Here is a 17,387-nt window from a genome sequence, read left to right as displayed (position 1 = left end):
GGTAAAGCTTAACTCCACTCCTCAGCCATCACAAAATTACCCTTCACCTGCCCTTCAGCTCTTCCCTCTTCTTAGGTCTTCATGGTCTGGACAAACAGACTAATACAGTGTTGACAGTGAAAACACTCGGTGTTTAAGAGGTACTGCGAGTCTCGGCTAAAGGTGAGCTCATTCAATTCGTGCTCGGAATATATGACTCTCGACTCGGCACACTATATGTTTTGTTGTTTCCTTAAGAACGGCAAAATTCACTGCCACTGCTGACCTCCATACAGTATATCAGCAAAACCACTAGACTCTAACTTGTCTTCCTCACCTCTACTTACTAGATCAATTAGTCACTTGAGAAAAAAAAATAAAATTTTTTAGCATGTTTGGAGGGATTTATAGCTTTGATTTAGGGCAGCCAAAGTCATGATTTTATCTGAATGACGTGCTGTTTTCCTGACTGGCTTATCAACACTTGCTGTCCCAACAGCACATAAACCTGGGATTTAAAACGATGTGTCTAGCCCTGAATCTGCACTCTCCTGACTGACATACCTCACACATAGCAGACTGTTATGCATACACAGAGACAAAGAAACACACATTCACTATGTTTTAATGCCCTGCACCCACCCCCAACCCTCAACCCTACCTACCATGACCCCCACTTTCTGTTTTTTTGCCTATTATGGCGGATTAACTTATAATGCTTGGATGAACTTCAGTAAGTGTGGGGTACAAAGTCACACATCAATACACACACCAGCACTGGCTGGCTGGGTGGCTGGTAGATATGGTCACAAGCCCACTGGCACAGACACATGAAGCCTTCTGGACTACACCACGACACATGCGGGCATGCACACAGAAAATGTGTGCACACACAAACACGCATTTGCATACAGGAACCAGACTCCCATGGTGCAACAGAGGGAAAGGTGCAGAATCCAAACCAAAGCCTCGATTAATCCCCCTGATCCCTCAAAGATAGAATAATTCAGAGTTAATTACTATTCTCCATCATTTTCCTCCTCCTTCTTCTCCCTGATTTCTAAATCCACTAAATTCCCTCTTTTCCTTCATAAGGCAATCATTTGAATGTGCTGTCTACTGTAGATCCTTCTTTGTTTCTACTCCCACATTTCCATTTGTTCTTCCACTGGTCCTCCTGTGCCTTGGCACATTCTTCTACTACATCTTGACTAAGTAAAAAGAGAAGCAAATGTGCTTATAACACCACTCTTCCCTCTCCATTTTTCTCATTCTGACACACCCGTACAAGCACGGGTTTTGGCAGCAGCTGACACAAAGTTTGGCATAGAGGTTGTGTCTTTGGAACCACGGTGAGTTTAATTAGAGTGGAGAGGGACCACATGGCTGACTGACTGGCTAGTGTTAGGCTGGCTGAGAGGCTGGGAACTGGAAAAACCCACTAACAACCACACTGTAAGATGTTAGGTGGTAGGAGAAAATATACACGGCCATGTGCACACATAGCTAACTGCAACATATTTATGGATGGAGACACAGTAGCTGCACACTCATTCGTATGCAGGCTGCTTTTCCAAATAGAATTCTGAGTCAAACTGATGCCAACAGTTTTCTCATGCAGATAACTCATTATAAAAATGAAAAAAGGCCTTACTGATAGTTAAAAGCATTCCACATCACTGTTCACATCCCACTGCATTACTTTTTTTTTCTTGCACGGTATTTTGCTGCATGTGAAGGACATATTTCAAACAAGGAAAGGAAAAAAGAATGAATTCCCACTAAGTAGTTTCTATTTTCTGCACCAACACTCCAAGACAGGCAAGCAGATAAGCTGGAGACTAGAAGATAGCGAGGTCCTAGCACTCAGCCACACATGGGTAGGGCAAGGAGACGGAAGAAAGATGTGGTATGCACACGCACACACGCACACACACATTTACACACCCAGTGAGCATATTTCAAATATCATTCAGCATATGCACAGGGCAAGCATACATATCATGACAAGCATTCAGATCATGTATTATACACACACACACACTGATTTTAATGCAATTCCAGAGGAATATGAGCTCGCACACAAATGCACATCTGAGTTAGGCAGACTGTTTTAACCTTCTAGCATTCTTTGCTAATCTGCAGTATAATGGCACACCTGTCTTCTCCCACTCTCTATTAGCTCTTCAGAAATACAGTGGGGGTTCAACAGAGGGAGAAAGAGTTGGGGTGGGTGGGGGTGGGAATATGGTGGGCTTGGCAAATATATTCATGAACAAGCAGCTGTTCATCTCTTGATTAGATTTTTTTCACTTTCTTTATGCTTCCCCGTGTCCATTCTTACTCTTCCAGACTTGATCTGTTTTCATTAGGAACAGACTATTTTTTAAACAAGAGAAGCAGGGGGTCGCTTTTGCTTTACAGGGCTGTATGTTACCACAGTAACAGACACATAGGTTATTGTCATAGCTAGACAGGCATTATTGGTAAAAGCAGTATTGGGAATATGGGGTTTCTTCAGGGGCAGGGGCAGGTCAGAGATTGGAACCGTGCAGCCAGTGGGGTGAATAACTTGAGCAGTGGGTAGTCAAGAGTAGATAGGTAGGTCACATTATTATTGATTGCCTGACATTATGTGGACAACAGGGGAATCCACAGAGACAGACGAATAAATTGTGGCTTGACATCAAAGTCGAGCTGCTGACACTGAGCCTATAGGGGACAGAAACTGCCCAAGGCTGGATTAGAGGTGGATATATACACGGTGGCACGCACAGGGACAGAAATAAACACACAATGAGAACACTGTCGGCCAGTTACCTGATAAAACCAAGGTTGTAACGACAGAGCCTGAAAATTAAAATGGCAGAATGAAACACGAGGAAATGTCAACCATGAATAATTTCAATTTCAAGCTCTGATTTTTTTATGAAGCCACTTCTCATAAATTGGACATTTTTCTGACTTAGGCACCACTGATGTCTTACTCATTTACACATCAAGGCTCGCCAGAGACTTTCAGAAGGTGCATTATTCCGGTCCTCATAAAATTCCAATCTGCTACCCCGTACATTTTTCACTTTCATTAATGCTTCATTAAATTATTATTCATAGCTTGGATGATGATGTGATTAGAAAAGAAATGGGAGACAACAGATGAAATAATTAGGCAAATGAAGCAAAGATTTAAATAATAATCATTCATTTTAATTTGAACGGATCTCGGGGACACTTTTCTGGTGAGTCTGCAAGATAAATCGGAAAGTAACCACAACAGGAGAGCAAAGTTATTTGAAATGATAACTAGACGACTGTCCAACATGACAAGGCCACCCCTTCGGCAGGCCTTTCATCTGGAGTCATCAGGCTTGACTCAGAGGGCGCAATCTATCATTGTCTGCCAAATGATTGACCGCCTTTCCTTAGATAAGCTAACTGGAGCCTGGAGATAATATCTGGAATGTGTGAAACCCGAGAGAGACAAAACAACACGTGTCTCAACGTGCGCAGACCTGCAGGTCCAGGAGATGGAAAACAAAGATACTGCGGGGCTAATGTGTGGACAGGGGGAGGGGGAGGTACAGGTGAGGGCTCTCGAGTTTGCTGGAAGAGTCAAAGAAAGAACAAATCAGCGGGGTGTTGTCATGGAAAGAGAATGCGACAGATGAATGTTGGTTGGTCAATGGGAAGTGAGTAGAGGCTGAGAGGGGAGAAGGTTAGACGGAATAATGTCAATGAAAAATGTCTAACCCAAACTCTGCTCCCCTACCATGCTTTTGAACCACAAAGCATTCGCAGTCCCTTTTTATAACCCAGACAACACAAAAACAGATTGGACCTATTCTATGCCAGTTCTCCGTGATAACACGGTGCCTGTGGCCTGCTTTTCGCAGAATAAAACACAGGACCATTAATCCTTTTCGTCTTTTTAATGGTGTACATATTCAAGGTCAAATGCTGATGTGTGATGTGTTTGGCTTCCCATGAGATCTTCACACCAGATGGATCTCTGACCCTTTGAGTTGTGCTTCTTTTCACAAAAACACAGCAAACACACACTACAAATCATCCTAACATGAATACACAATACATATAAATGTACAATTATGCAAGGCCTTTGTTTGCCACAGACATTTCATCAGTATAGTGGTCTTTAGTATGCTTTCTCTTTTGATAGAAAATGGTGTGCATGAGAGCAACATTAGCACATGAGTCATCATCTAAAATTAGGCTCATTTTTGAAAGGTTGAAACTAACTGGGGGGGAGGGGATTCGTTTAATGTTAAAAGCTTAAGTGTGTTTGACTATTTTCAGATAATTAAAAATAAATCATTAGATTTTTGATCATTTTAATCATTTTTAGCTTTTTATCATGTCAGGATTTGTTACTTTTCTGTAATTTGTAGCAGTACAGACAACACGTACCTTTGGGTCACGAAGCACAGGAAATAAAGACGTGCAAACATGTGACAGCCATGCGACACCGTGTGACAGTAAATGATCGTTACCGACTATTCTTTCTTTCCATTTTGTTATCAGATGCAAACAAACATCCCATCTCTTCTTGCAACATCCACGTTTGTCTCAAATTCTCATGCAAGATACCATATCAAGGAAAACAAAACATTTATGAAGTTAGAATGACTCGAGTGATTTCATGAAGAGATTACAGAGATTACAGAGATGACAGACGCTGACAGGAAGGAAAAAAAAACACTAAAGTAAATACACCAGACTGGCCTGGAGATGTGAAGCTAATTTTCAGAGATACAAAGATCAAAGGAAAAATGAAGCATATGAAAGGAGTGTGTCAGGGTGTCCTTGTATCACTTTAATCATGGCTGCAGCATACCACAGAGGCTGACTGTGTGGAGAGTGATTTGTTCCTCTTCTTTAATTAAAGTGTGGAGAAAAGTCATATTAATGAACACTAAGTTTCAGTGATTAAATATTGGTCTGAGAATCCTCAACAACACCAGAAAATATATTCTTGACTATCGTTGTTTTCCTTGAAAACACATTCTCTGTTAAATTACAATATAAAGCTCTTAGCCTGAAAGAAAATCCTGCTTTCTGACCCAGTAGGCTTGCTTTGGGTTTTTTACAGAAGCAGATGGTCCGTGTGGGCATCGTAAGTGCTGGTTGTTTAGCATAATGGAGGAAATAAAACATCATATGTTTGTAAGCCAAGGATTGCTGTGCACATCCAAGAGAAGGAGGTTTCTGTAAGTTTTCAGGGGTGTTGAAGAACAACTATCGACACCTCTACAACCCTGGCACCATCCATCCCCTCTAAGAATCAGGTGATGTAGTGACATGAACACATGTGATGCTAGAAGAAGGAAGATAGCATTGATGAATGGTTAAAGAACAAGGAGGAGAAAAGGGAGTCAAACAAAGGGTAAAGGATTGGAGATAACAACCACGATCAAGATGGAAAAAGATAAAAGTGCTTTTATGTTTTGCTAATTTTGAAAGCAACATATGGGAAATGAAAATCAGCGCAATGTATCACCCATTGCTAAACTGAAGTGAAAATTAAGAGAAGGGGGTGAAATGAAATACATCCTGAATATTACCAGACATCTGCGACCTTCTGGCTATATCCATAGCTGTTAGCTATTCCTTTCATTACGGGAATGGGGGTGGGGGAGGTGGAGAGCAGAGGGGAAAGCAGACGTAACGCAACTGAACTCATTTTAATAAAACAAACTCAAAGGTGATGACGCTGCCTTACCGGATCTCGACTCGTCATCATCCATACTTTACTGATAAAACTGCTTTCAAGATCATGAGGGAGCTATTCAATTTACATTTTCAGAATTGTTTTCATGATTATATTTTGAGTTAACAGTGTTGGGAGGTTTTCTGAAAGAATGTATCTTGAGTCCGTATGTCAGAAAAAAACACAGAACTGCATGCTGTTGTAAAACCTATAATTAGATACATTCTGCAGTTATGTTGGGGGCTCTTGGGCAAATCTTGACATTTATGATGGGGTGTTTGAGAGAGGTTTTCACTGGCAAGTAAAAGCTTGTCCATACAGGTATAAGGCAGGGGTAGAATGAGGAGGAAAGAGGGGGGTATCTGTCAAATCCTTGAAGAAGCAAGTAATACTAGCCAGGTGTGACCTAAGGAATGTGGAAGAGAGGTGAGCTAAGTTGATGGACAGGAGACGTGGAAGCTGTCTGTCATTAGACCTCCAGAATTTTCCATGACTTCAGCGATCCATCTCTAAGCAGAAATGCAGCTGGAAGGGAAGCGGGGCCAACCATGTGTCTCAATAATGAGCTGTGAGATACAGGCTGAGGTAGCAGGGAGACACATGGAGGTAACACTTTAGTTTAAGTTTTAGCCATGCACAAGTGAAGGCAGATGGCTCGAAAGATTGGGGACAGTGTGTTCCTAAGATTAAAGAGGTTTTATACTCAGAGTATACATTCAGCATACTAGCACCCAGATGCTCACCACCCTTTCCTGTCATGAATCACACCAACTGGTTGCTTCACCTCTAACATTTCACAAATACCAGGAAACATGTGGAAGCTGAACAGAATATAGTTTATATACACGAATTAGAGCTGCAACAAATAGTCAATTAACAGAAAATTAAGGGACAGCTATTTGAAAAAGAGTTTATAGCAATTTGGGGAAACCATTCTATTTAGTAAAGATGGAGGAGGTAAACGTTTGCTGGACTCATTGGTGGCTAAATATGCCCTTATTAACTACTGAAAAAAAACCAGACTTCTTTCAGCTGCTCTCTTTAGGGGTCACCACAGCAGATCATCTTCCTCCATCTCACGCTTTCCCTACCATCCATCCCCTCATGTCACACAAGCCCACTGCATGTCCTCCTTCACTACATCCACAAAATCTCTTCTGTCTTCCTCTTTCTTCCTTCCTGGCCATTACTGTAATTACTTTACATGAATTCCGCATAGTAAACTCTACCTCTCAGTAATACGCATTATAACTGCATGTAAAAGCAATCGATCACAGTTTCTATATTCATCTGATAATTTATTCCATTTTGGATTGTGCTACACCAGAAGCCAGTTGCAGCAAACAAAGAAAAGCACTACAGTGTATCAGTGTTACAGCATAATGTGGTCTATGGGCAGACCTGTGGACCAAGCCTGGCTCAGCCTGATATGGCAGCTTGTTTCCATGGTCCAGAGCCAAGCAGCCAATCATTTGGATATTGTCTCATGTTTGTACTGGAGGCTTTAGCTGCCCTTTGTGAGTCAACTGACTGATAATCCACTGCAGGGGCTCTGACCACATAGTCGAGTGGGAATAGATGACGAGAAACAGCAGAAGAAGGCCCTGACACTGGGATGTGGTGTAAAAAGTCAAATGAGCGAAACAAAATTGAAGGACTACCAATGATGATAGCAGTAGCAAGAAAAGATATGAGGACATAAAAGTAGCTGAATGAAGGTGAAACAGGCAAAAAGGCCTGGGTGGCTAATAGGAGAGATAAAAAAAAGAGATAATGTGAAAGCGTAAGATACAGCCGGTGCAATTAAAATCTTAAGTCTATGACTGTACGGTTCTTTCTGCTTCACCTGTACCCACTGCCAGTTTCCTCCTTCCTGCTAAACTAGCTAACTGTGCATTGGGAGAAAGCCAAAGAAAGAGTGGAAAACAGGAAGAAGTGGGTAGAAGGGGAGGATTATTCAGTGAAGGACAGTCAGTACTGCTTTGATACTTGGATATAACCAAGGCGGGAGAAGAGAGAGCAGGCTGATAGCAGCAGGAAGACAAGCATGACATTGTTTGGCTGGTAGCATCATAACCATAAGGTCTGGATCTCCTCAAACTGCTCCTAGCATGAAGCACCTCTAAGTGTATTTAAGCAGAGAGTTAGCATTAGCTTTGCTTATTCCGGCACCCTGAGCCTTAACTATCTGTGCCCTGTCATGCCGATAGTGGGCCGGGCTTTGGTGCTCTTGTGAACCGTTACACCAACTGCCCCTTTATCTGTGCCAAATAGGCACACATACACACAAACACAAACAGATGGGGCGAGGTGGAGAGTTTGTATGTGGGTGAGGGGCTACAGAAAAGGGTGTATGTGATAGATGGTAGATTTTTGGCTAGCTTTAACCTGCTAACTTCCTTGCCAAGGAGAACAGGCTTTTTCTCTGACAGGCTGGATCATATACCACCAGCTGGTAAACTAGGAGCCACAACCATTGCAGCGTCGTATGATACACTGTAAATCAAAAAAAGACAGAGTCTAATAAAAGAAACTATCACTGATCAAAAAGAGAGAAGTTAAGCTAGCATCCTTAAGAGAGAAAAAAAGATTAAAGAAAATTTTTACTTATGTTGAAGCAAATGGGGAAAGCCAGTAAGAGTTAAGAATGAAAATGAAAGAGAAAAGAAAAAGTGGGATTGTTCAAGCCGTTGAGGACCCTTTTTGCATTCTTGTGTGGGCTTGCCTACAAACTCACACACACACACCTATTTATAACTTCTGTTAAATCCAGATTCTAAGTTATGTTGGGGTTGCAGTAATGTTCACATGCTTCTAACAGCTTTAGCTGCTTCAAGTGACGAGTGCCCACACACAGAGCAACGTCTGGCCCCACACCCAGCGCGAACTCTCCCCTTTGTGACATGTACACACATCTACTAGTTCTGTTAATGTGGTTTGCATTCTAGACATGAACTCCCACATAGTTACAACTATACTTCAGTAAGTACCATACTTCACTGGGCAACCCTGCTGGCTTCCTCTGCTTCCTTTACTCTGCACCTCCTCTCTTCTACATGCCTCTCACTCCTTTCTTTCCTTGACTCCCTCTCTTTCTTTCTCTCTCTGCTATGTGTGTAATCTGCCCAGTATTAATACCTGCATTCCAACAGCCTACAGGAATGCCTTAACAATGTAGCACTGTTCAGGTGCAGAGAGTCCTCCTTGTAAAATACATAACACAGTGAAGCTCTGAGGAGTCCCAAAGCTACAGCATGTGTGAACGGTTGAGTGGAATACACTTGTATCTTACCCTGCCTCATAGCTTCTGTCTCTGCTATTACTGTACTACTATCTACTACTACTGCCTAAAAACCTCTCATGTCACATAACCTCTAATCAGGATAATGTATGAAAAAAAGATGATTAAGTACACTTGTTCACATACAGAGGTCTACAAATCCAGGGTGTAGGAGAGATCACATAAAAAGCTGAGATATGCAGCTTCATTTGTATTCACTAGTATAATTATCATTCAAGTGATGATAAATTATGTCATCTTTTATGCACAGATCCAAATTAGAGATGCAATCATAACTTTTTTTTGTCTTTCTTCAATATTGCTATAGTTAAGATAGCAATTAAATGATTACAGCATCAATTCGTAGTTGCACTCCTAGTTTAAATCAATAATTCCAAGCAAAATAAGCCCTTATATGCTTAGCTCTGTGTATGCAGTCTGCTTTTGTTACGTGATTGATCATATTGTGATGAAGTTCAATGTGGGAGCATATTTTAGTTATCATAATATTGATTTCTAGCTGTAAGAAGAAGGGAGCGATGAAAATGAAAAGCACTGACATACCGAATGCTCCATCATCCTCCCATCCTCCCTCTATCCCTCCCTCTGCCTGTCCCTCTTTGTCAGGCCTTATTATTGAACATGTGTCCTCTCTGCCCCTGCCATTAACCAATCCCACCCTCACACACAGCTTTCAATGCACAGGCACACGCATACACACAAAGAGCAGTGCACACGCCTAGACTGCTAATCAACATGAAGAGTTGGCATATCTTTCATCATTCTCCGCGGAGACAAATCTCAAAGAGTATGAGTGTGTGAGGATGGTGTGAGTGGGAAATGGGATCAAAGCAGGTCCACCAAACTCCTATCCTAGACCTCTCAGCCTCTCTCAAAGACCAAATACCCAGTCTCATGATTCACAAGTGCTCCATCAAATTACTGCATCAGTGCATAGAACGCTTAGGTCCCAACCGCTTGATAATAATTCAGTAAGAATAATGGTTAAGTAAATGTAGTCTTAATGCTGCACTATGCCTGCTGGGGCAGAATGCGAGATGCTTTTGCGGCAAACTACTAGGAATATAATTACTTTAGTCCTTAATAACAAGAGACTAAATCAATTAGGCACTATGTTAGTCTGCCATTATACCCACAATAACTATCCATCATATCATGATTGTTGTTCCGAAGAATTCACAGACATGCAATTGGGGAGTCATTTAGCCGATGGAGTCATAACCCAATTGAACGCTATTGATTTTGGATGTAATATTCATATGGGCCAGGAACACATTTGGACATTTTTCTGTTAGACTAAATAAAAAATGAAAACATGAAAGTTGACTCCTCTTGTATTACCAAATTATGGAGGCAACCGGGGAACAAACCCACACGGTTCAGTTTCAGCACTGCCAACAAAGACGGGCATGAATGCTCTGTGCTACTGCACCAAACTGATGCAACTTTACAAATACTGTTACAAAATCAGAAAGTTGCTGCTCAGCGAGTCAAACCCCTTCTGGTTTGAATATTGTCATTAGCTGAAATGTCAGTTATAGAAAAAATGACTCCTTTTCCTCACTGCATCGAAAACCCACGGATTTGAGAGATGCTGCTTCTATTGGCGCATTCTGCTCGAGCTGTGGTGATGTTTCGACAACACATGCTCAGGAGGATAAAGGATGCATGTATTAGGTCCTGATGGGGTTGATAGACAGATAATGGATGAAATATAAAAAAAAGAGGTTACTGGATCAGAAACACTAATGAGTTTGAGAGACGTAGAGAAGTTAAAGTCGAGAGCAGTAAAGAGACTGACAACCAAATTCCAGAGAGAAATGCAACAGAGCAAAAGAGACTTCCACAAGATGGGACTTGCGGAGAACATTAACAGTCAGGACATGGAAACGTTACTCCTCCGCTCTTCTCTTTCAAACTCAAGTTCACACAGGCAGAGAGGAGCAAAGAAAACTTAAGTGTTATGGTCGATGCTTCAGCTTCGCTCTGGTAAAGTAAAGCCTCCATAAAACAAAGGCCAACTATGTCCTCAGGTGAATTCTTTAACTCAAAGCCTCTGAAACTGACACTGGAGCTGTTCAGTGACTATATTATGGACTTGCTCTCAGGTAACATGCTCTCACACATAAAGGCATGAAGTCATAGAAAACATCCAATTCAAAGAACCAAACACCCACAAAGGTGTTTGCTAGAGGTGTAACACAAACACCGCCTCTGAGCCTAACCCACAGATGCCTCCACAAGCCCCCTCCCCCTCCTCCGCATTCTGCTTTACCTCTTCCTTCCCATTGCAAAGGATTAATGTTCACTACTCCAGTCTCCCAGGTCCCCATGGCCTAGTTAAAGCAATAAGTTCTCATTGTCAAACAGTGACCAATCATACTGGAGAGGTTAACCACTGGTGTTTAACCATTAACTAGATTAAACTCAAGGGGCACAAGAATGTTCTGACAGATGGAACAGGGTGATAGGGCATGAAATGTGGCTTAAAAGACAGATTACTCATTGAGGTTTGGGAAAACCACCGGAGAAGTTTGAGTAAATACAAAAAACTCTGTTACCTACTGAACTTCAAGTCACCCTCATCTCCTTCTTATCATTATGTGATACAGATAAAAGAAGTAAAAATCCCTCGAGGCTCCACTATAGTGCAGCCCCACCCTCGAAACAATTCCTGGGGGAGGGGTCCATTCAGGTCTCTGTCCACATTTAGAAAACTATACTTTAGTGGCACATGAAGTGTGTAAAATTTCACCCTCATTTTTCAGTAGCCTTTATTAAAATGTTTGATAAATACACAATGAACCACAGACCAACCAAGTTTAGTTCCGAGTGCATTCACAGCACCAGTTCTACAATTTTACTCTCGCCTTTCGCCATACCAGACAAAGCCAGTGGTATGGAAAGACACAAGGTGGTAATGGACCCCAAGTGTGAGTGTGTGAAGGAAGGGGGGTGACAGGGCTTTTTTGGAGGGGTTGCATTCAACAACTGCTGCTGAGGCAACTGTTGATGTCTGAAAAGCAACAGCTTGCGGGGCTCCCTGAGGACCTTCTGCCAGCCAACAGTCAGATGGAGGCTTTAAGGTTGGAGGGGCACAGGGGTTAGGATTTCGTCTCCACAGCCAAGAAAATGATCTTCTTGGCCACAGATGCAGGCTTTCTCCGTGACATTCCCCGTTCCTAATTGGCATTCGTCAATCCAGACACACTCAGCCTGACTGATCTTACTCCCGCTATCGCTGCCTTTATCACTTTTGTCAGTTTTATCTGTCTCTTGGCTGCTATTTGATTGCCGAAAACTACTGCACAGGACAGGATTTGCGAATCCATGTTGTGTGGCAGAAACAAATGACTGTAGCTCGTTTTTGTTTTATGGCACAGATTAAAACACTGGATATATAAAAGAGCTCAAGCCATTGCTCCTATTTTGTACCTTCCTCCCCAAAACACAGTGAGACATAACAGCTTTTATCTGCATGTTGCTTCGGCACTCTCCTGCTAAATGGACTGGTAGCACTTAACCTCGTCTCTTGAAAAAGCTTTGTGTGAATTTTCAATTTTGCTGCAACCCTGAATTGCAACCGCCAGCCCCAATTTGCCACCACATATACACATTTTGAGGCAAGGACGCACAATTAAGGAAGTGCTTCTTTTCAAGGTTGTATTTGAAATTACCCACTGCTGTCAACTTCCTCCCCTGGGATAAGAAGAACAAGACTACACAGTGGCAAGACAATAGTGAGCTGTAATCATCTCTCATCCCATCCCTTGATCTGTCTCCATCCTACCCTTCCTCTCCGCTTCCTTCCTTCATTCTTTACACATCCACTAATGGCAAGCCTTAAAACAAACAGGCCAAACCATATGATTACATTGGTTACTGCTTAATATTTGTGGCATTATTATAAAGTAGTAGCTTTAATATTTTTCTACTAAAACAAATCTAAATAAATATTCAAATGCAAACTGTGACAGAGACAGACATGATTACTGAAATGAGTGCACTGGAAAGTGCAAAACAAGGACGTGTCTAGTGGCCAAAAATCTGTCATATAACATCTCTAGAGATAGGTGTAAAAGCAACCAGAAGCCTCACCAACAAAATAAAGAAAAAAGAAACATTAAATCTTTATAAGTCATAATGCAGGTACTTAGATATATAAAGATCAAGATATAAAGACCAACCAGACCAAGACAGCATGTAAAGCAGACAGAGGAATACAAAGATGAGACAAGTAATAAGAAACATGATTATAGAGTGAGAGAGATGGGAACATAGACAAAGCAAATCTGGAGAAACAGACCTTTTGTTTGCGTGTGTGTGTGTGTAATCACAGTTTTGCCTTGCCATTCTGACACTCTTGTTATATATGAGAGTGACAAAAAACTTTTCCATTACATTTGCGGGCCACATCCTTCTCTCGTTCTTACTGACTGATTTTTCCAATATTAACCACACAGTCTACCATCTGTAGATTCCCAGTAGACTATCAGGGCTGAGTGCCAGCTCACGAGCTAACATTAGCGCCCTATCGAACTGCTGCAAAGGGCTTTAACGTTTTACTTACTGCGAATTATAAACACTAGCGGGCATGCTAAAATTCCCTTCTCTAAACCCAGTGATTACTAAATGGACTTCCAACCACAAGTCAAACCTGAATGTGCCCTTTACTTTTACTGAATAATGTTCAATTTGTGGCCAGAGGTTGTTCGACTGAGTCAAATCCATTTAAAGCACAAGAATGCAACCTGGCAGTGAAGAGTCTCCAGCTTTTCACCTATAAAACTGTCTCGAGATGGTGAGGTGAAAAGCGCATTTTAACTGTTTGTTTATATGTGGATTATTGCCTGTGAATTGTGGTCAGAGGGGGCTTTAAAGTGAGAAAGGAAGTCCTTTTCCATAGAATTTGAGGTGAAGACAAACAAACACACACATCGCAGGGCAAGCTATGACGCGTCCACAGGTATGCCTCTCATTCCATCAGTGATTTATTTCGTTACTGTCACACAGACACATATATTCCCAAACATCATAATTACAGCCTTCCCACTCCAAACCCACCACCCCTAGAGGCTTAAATAACACTGAGATACGTATGTTGCTTCTTCCCAGTATTGAACATCAGACTCCAGTGCAGTGCACATTAACCAGGTATCTATGTTTTTGGGTTCTTTCAGTGCAAACATATCCATTGTAGGATTCACAAATTTAAGAATGGATACAAGCGTGTGGTTCCTCAAAATTCAAACCAAGTGACCCAGGACAGCCGTGAAAAAGGTCTTCTAGATTCTACCTCCTTGCGGCTAAATGGCTCTTTTTCTGACCTAATACCATAATAATTACACATCACTCCAGGGGGTGCACTTTTGAAGCTGGTCTGGCAGGGGGCACAGAAATTAAACGTGAGGAAATGACTGTGGGAATTAGGGCGGTGTTAGACAAAGAGGCTGACCGTACATGTTAAGGGATAACACCTTGAACTCAGCTGATGCTTGTCACAATGATTCTCTTCACTTGTTCGTAACCATCTTGACTATCTTTAGTAGTTTTTACCATAATCCCACAGTACTTTTCATTAGGATAAAAAAAAACCTTTACAGTCACTTTAATGTGTGTGTTTTACAACACAAACAACACAAAAACACTGACAACAGAACTTTAAGAAACTTTTTCTCCAAAAAAGGAAGCACAGCATGAGAAAGGATGAAAAGAGTATGGGCACCATGACCACATGTTCCTTTAAATTACCACTGGCTGATCATAGCTATGGTGTTAATACAACTTATGCAAATACCCACTAACAAATTTTGATAAACTTATTTTTGACATATACAAAACAACTAAGAAGCCACTGTTGACTATAAATATACTGTATTACAGGGCACTTTTTGAGGCGTGAAGGGTCCGATTGGAAATAAAATATCCATTAAAGTAAGTGAACTTAAGAAAACATAAGGTAAAAAGCTTAATGTTTGGTTAAAAAATGACAAATTCTGATTTTTTTTTTAATTCATGAAAACTGCATTTGTTTCTATTAGGGATGCCAGAGAAAGACATTGCAGGAAGCATAGTGTGAGAAAGTCAACCACCATCATCTACACCAAGACCACAGGCTCTTTCTAACACCACAGGTTGGTCACAGATAAAAAGTTGAGACAAACATTTACAGTAAATTCCCACAAAAAAATACTCTTATCATTTTTGTTATACACACAACCACAAAGAACGCACTGTTGACTTAAACTCTGCTTTTCTTTACTCTGCATCACAGAGTGTGTCTTCTAGAGGTATTGGGGGGTGTGGGAGGCTATAACCTGTAAGTATACTTAAAACAGCCTTAAACTTCAGCAACTTTACTGTTTATATTTTACAAAAGCAATAACACAAAACACTAACTTCACCAATTAATTTTTTTCTAATTGCTTTTTTTTGTCTCAGGTGTAAATATTGTGTTGCTAATTTCCAACAGACTTACAAATTTTTTCAATGCTGATTCCTACGGGAGGAATGTGTGAGTGAACGGGTCAGTGGGTCAGTATGACTCAGGGCGTCAGCATGCTGAGCACCTAAGGGTGATCCAGGCTGCCATAGTACACATACACATGTGTCACTTAAATAATTACTGGCATGCCCGTACATACGGCCTTTTTCTTTTTGAGTAAACTAAGAGCATGTGCATCCAACACATCCAATGTAGAGGTGCCCGTTGGCTCCAGTACACATAGATGGTAAGACCTAAAATAAATAAATAAATAAATCCTAAGCCTCTATAAACTGTATCCGTCTTTAGCACTCAGACTGTGATAGAAAAAAAGTAGAAATAAATATCATTACCAAAAGAATAATTTTACTGTCCTTTTACATTTTAACCTCAGAAATAATTATGATATCTTTTAATAGTCCAACTTTTCCAGTGACTGTAATCCTCTCTGACCTTCTTGGTTGCACACTTTGAAGTTCTGTAACTCCTCACTTCCTTCACTGTTCCTGTCAAAATGTTTACAGTCAGTAGAGGGTGCTGTCATGGTATCTGTGGCTATCATGAGTGGTTGTACCATTTGTAGATAACTTTTTTTCCCATGCCCGAACAGTCTCAAACAAACTATAAAATATGACTACCGGGTGGTTTATATTTGTGCATCTGTTCTATTTAGCTCAGGTCCATGTTCACCACTGACACAGTTGGAGCTTGCACTGCTTGCATGTAGAAAATGGAAATGCAAGTGGAAGTGAAATGCCCTGACTGGCATTAAAGTTTAACTTCTCCTATGTGCACAATCTCTACTTAAGAGACAGCAGACTTGAGGATGCAGGTCTGTATGAAACAATCCCAAGATAACAAGATGGTATTATTAGACAAAGCCAAGCCAAAAGAAAGACAAAGAAAAAGAGAACTTCGACAAACTTTACCTCCAAGGAAAAAAGGAAAGGAAAGATTTATCCTCAGACTTAAGCAGACCTTCCAGCTGCAACTCTAGGGCGTGGCACAGAGGGAATGGGGCAGGCGGGTAGGGGGGAGCACAGCACCTGGAGCCAAGCCTTTAAATCAATGCGGCACAGCTGCCTGATGCGTGATGCACTACTTACTTCATTAATTACAGGGCACTTTTTTTGTAGGTACCTGTTTAAAGCTCAATAAAGGGCAAACAGACAGCAAAGCACAACTGTTGTGATGTGATGCAGGAAACAGAGTGTAAGAAAAGACAAAAAGATAACCATCATCCTTCAGGTCATCTTAAGTGCTGAACCCACAATGTCTATTATTGCCATAGAAAACCAAAAAGCTACCACTCTTGACTACACCTCTACCTTTCTCATGCATGTGGAAAATGCCAAAAAAAAGATCATGATGTAGTCGATGTTTTAAGGAAATTAAGCAATGAAATATTACAGTGATATTATGAGGCGAGATCGCCTCAGCCACACTTAGAACAGCTATAAACCTGATGCAGCTCCACATCATCTCTCTGAAATATGGGCTTTGATCACAATCCTAAACTTTTCTCTGACAAAGAACATGCAAGGCCAAAATCAAGTTGCATTTAAACTGGCTTAGTTTCTCTGGCAGCACCTAGGGGTGCTTAGGGTAAGGCTCACTGCCAACACAGGAGACAGAAAATCCCGCAGATCAGACATCAAAGCGCTGGAAACTGCACCGCAGCAGCCAGACGTGAATGAGACAGAATAAGAGAGGAGCAACATGGTCTTCACAATAAAAGCTTATGACTTTCACTCCAGGGTAAGAGATTCACTGAAGTGATCAGAGGATTTAAAGCTTTTTGTAGATTCTCTTCCAGCTACAGGCTACTTTATCTGAACTTGGACATCTTTTTTTCTTGTTGGGGGGCGTTTTGTTTGTTTGTTTGTGTGTTGTTGTTG

General features: G+C 41.3%; 1 protein-coding gene across 3 annotated transcripts in view; it reads right to left on the bottom strand.

The window, feature by feature from the left end:
* Positions 1–17,387, bottom strand: part of bcam (basal cell adhesion molecule (Lutheran blood group)) — a 47,558-nt gene that overhangs the window by 29,298 nt on the left and 873 nt on the right. The window lies entirely within an intron of this gene.

Source organism: Pundamilia nyererei, unplaced genomic scaffold, assembly GCF_000239375.1.
Source record: "Pundamilia nyererei isolate P.nyererei 1_Seehausen unplaced genomic scaffold, PunNye1.0 scaffold00067, whole genome shotgun sequence".
Taxonomy (NCBI): Eukaryota; Metazoa; Chordata; class Actinopteri; order Cichliformes; family Cichlidae; genus Pundamilia; species Pundamilia nyererei.
The sequence above is the reverse complement of the archived record's forward strand: the minus strand, read 5'-3'. Positions and strand labels throughout refer to the sequence as shown.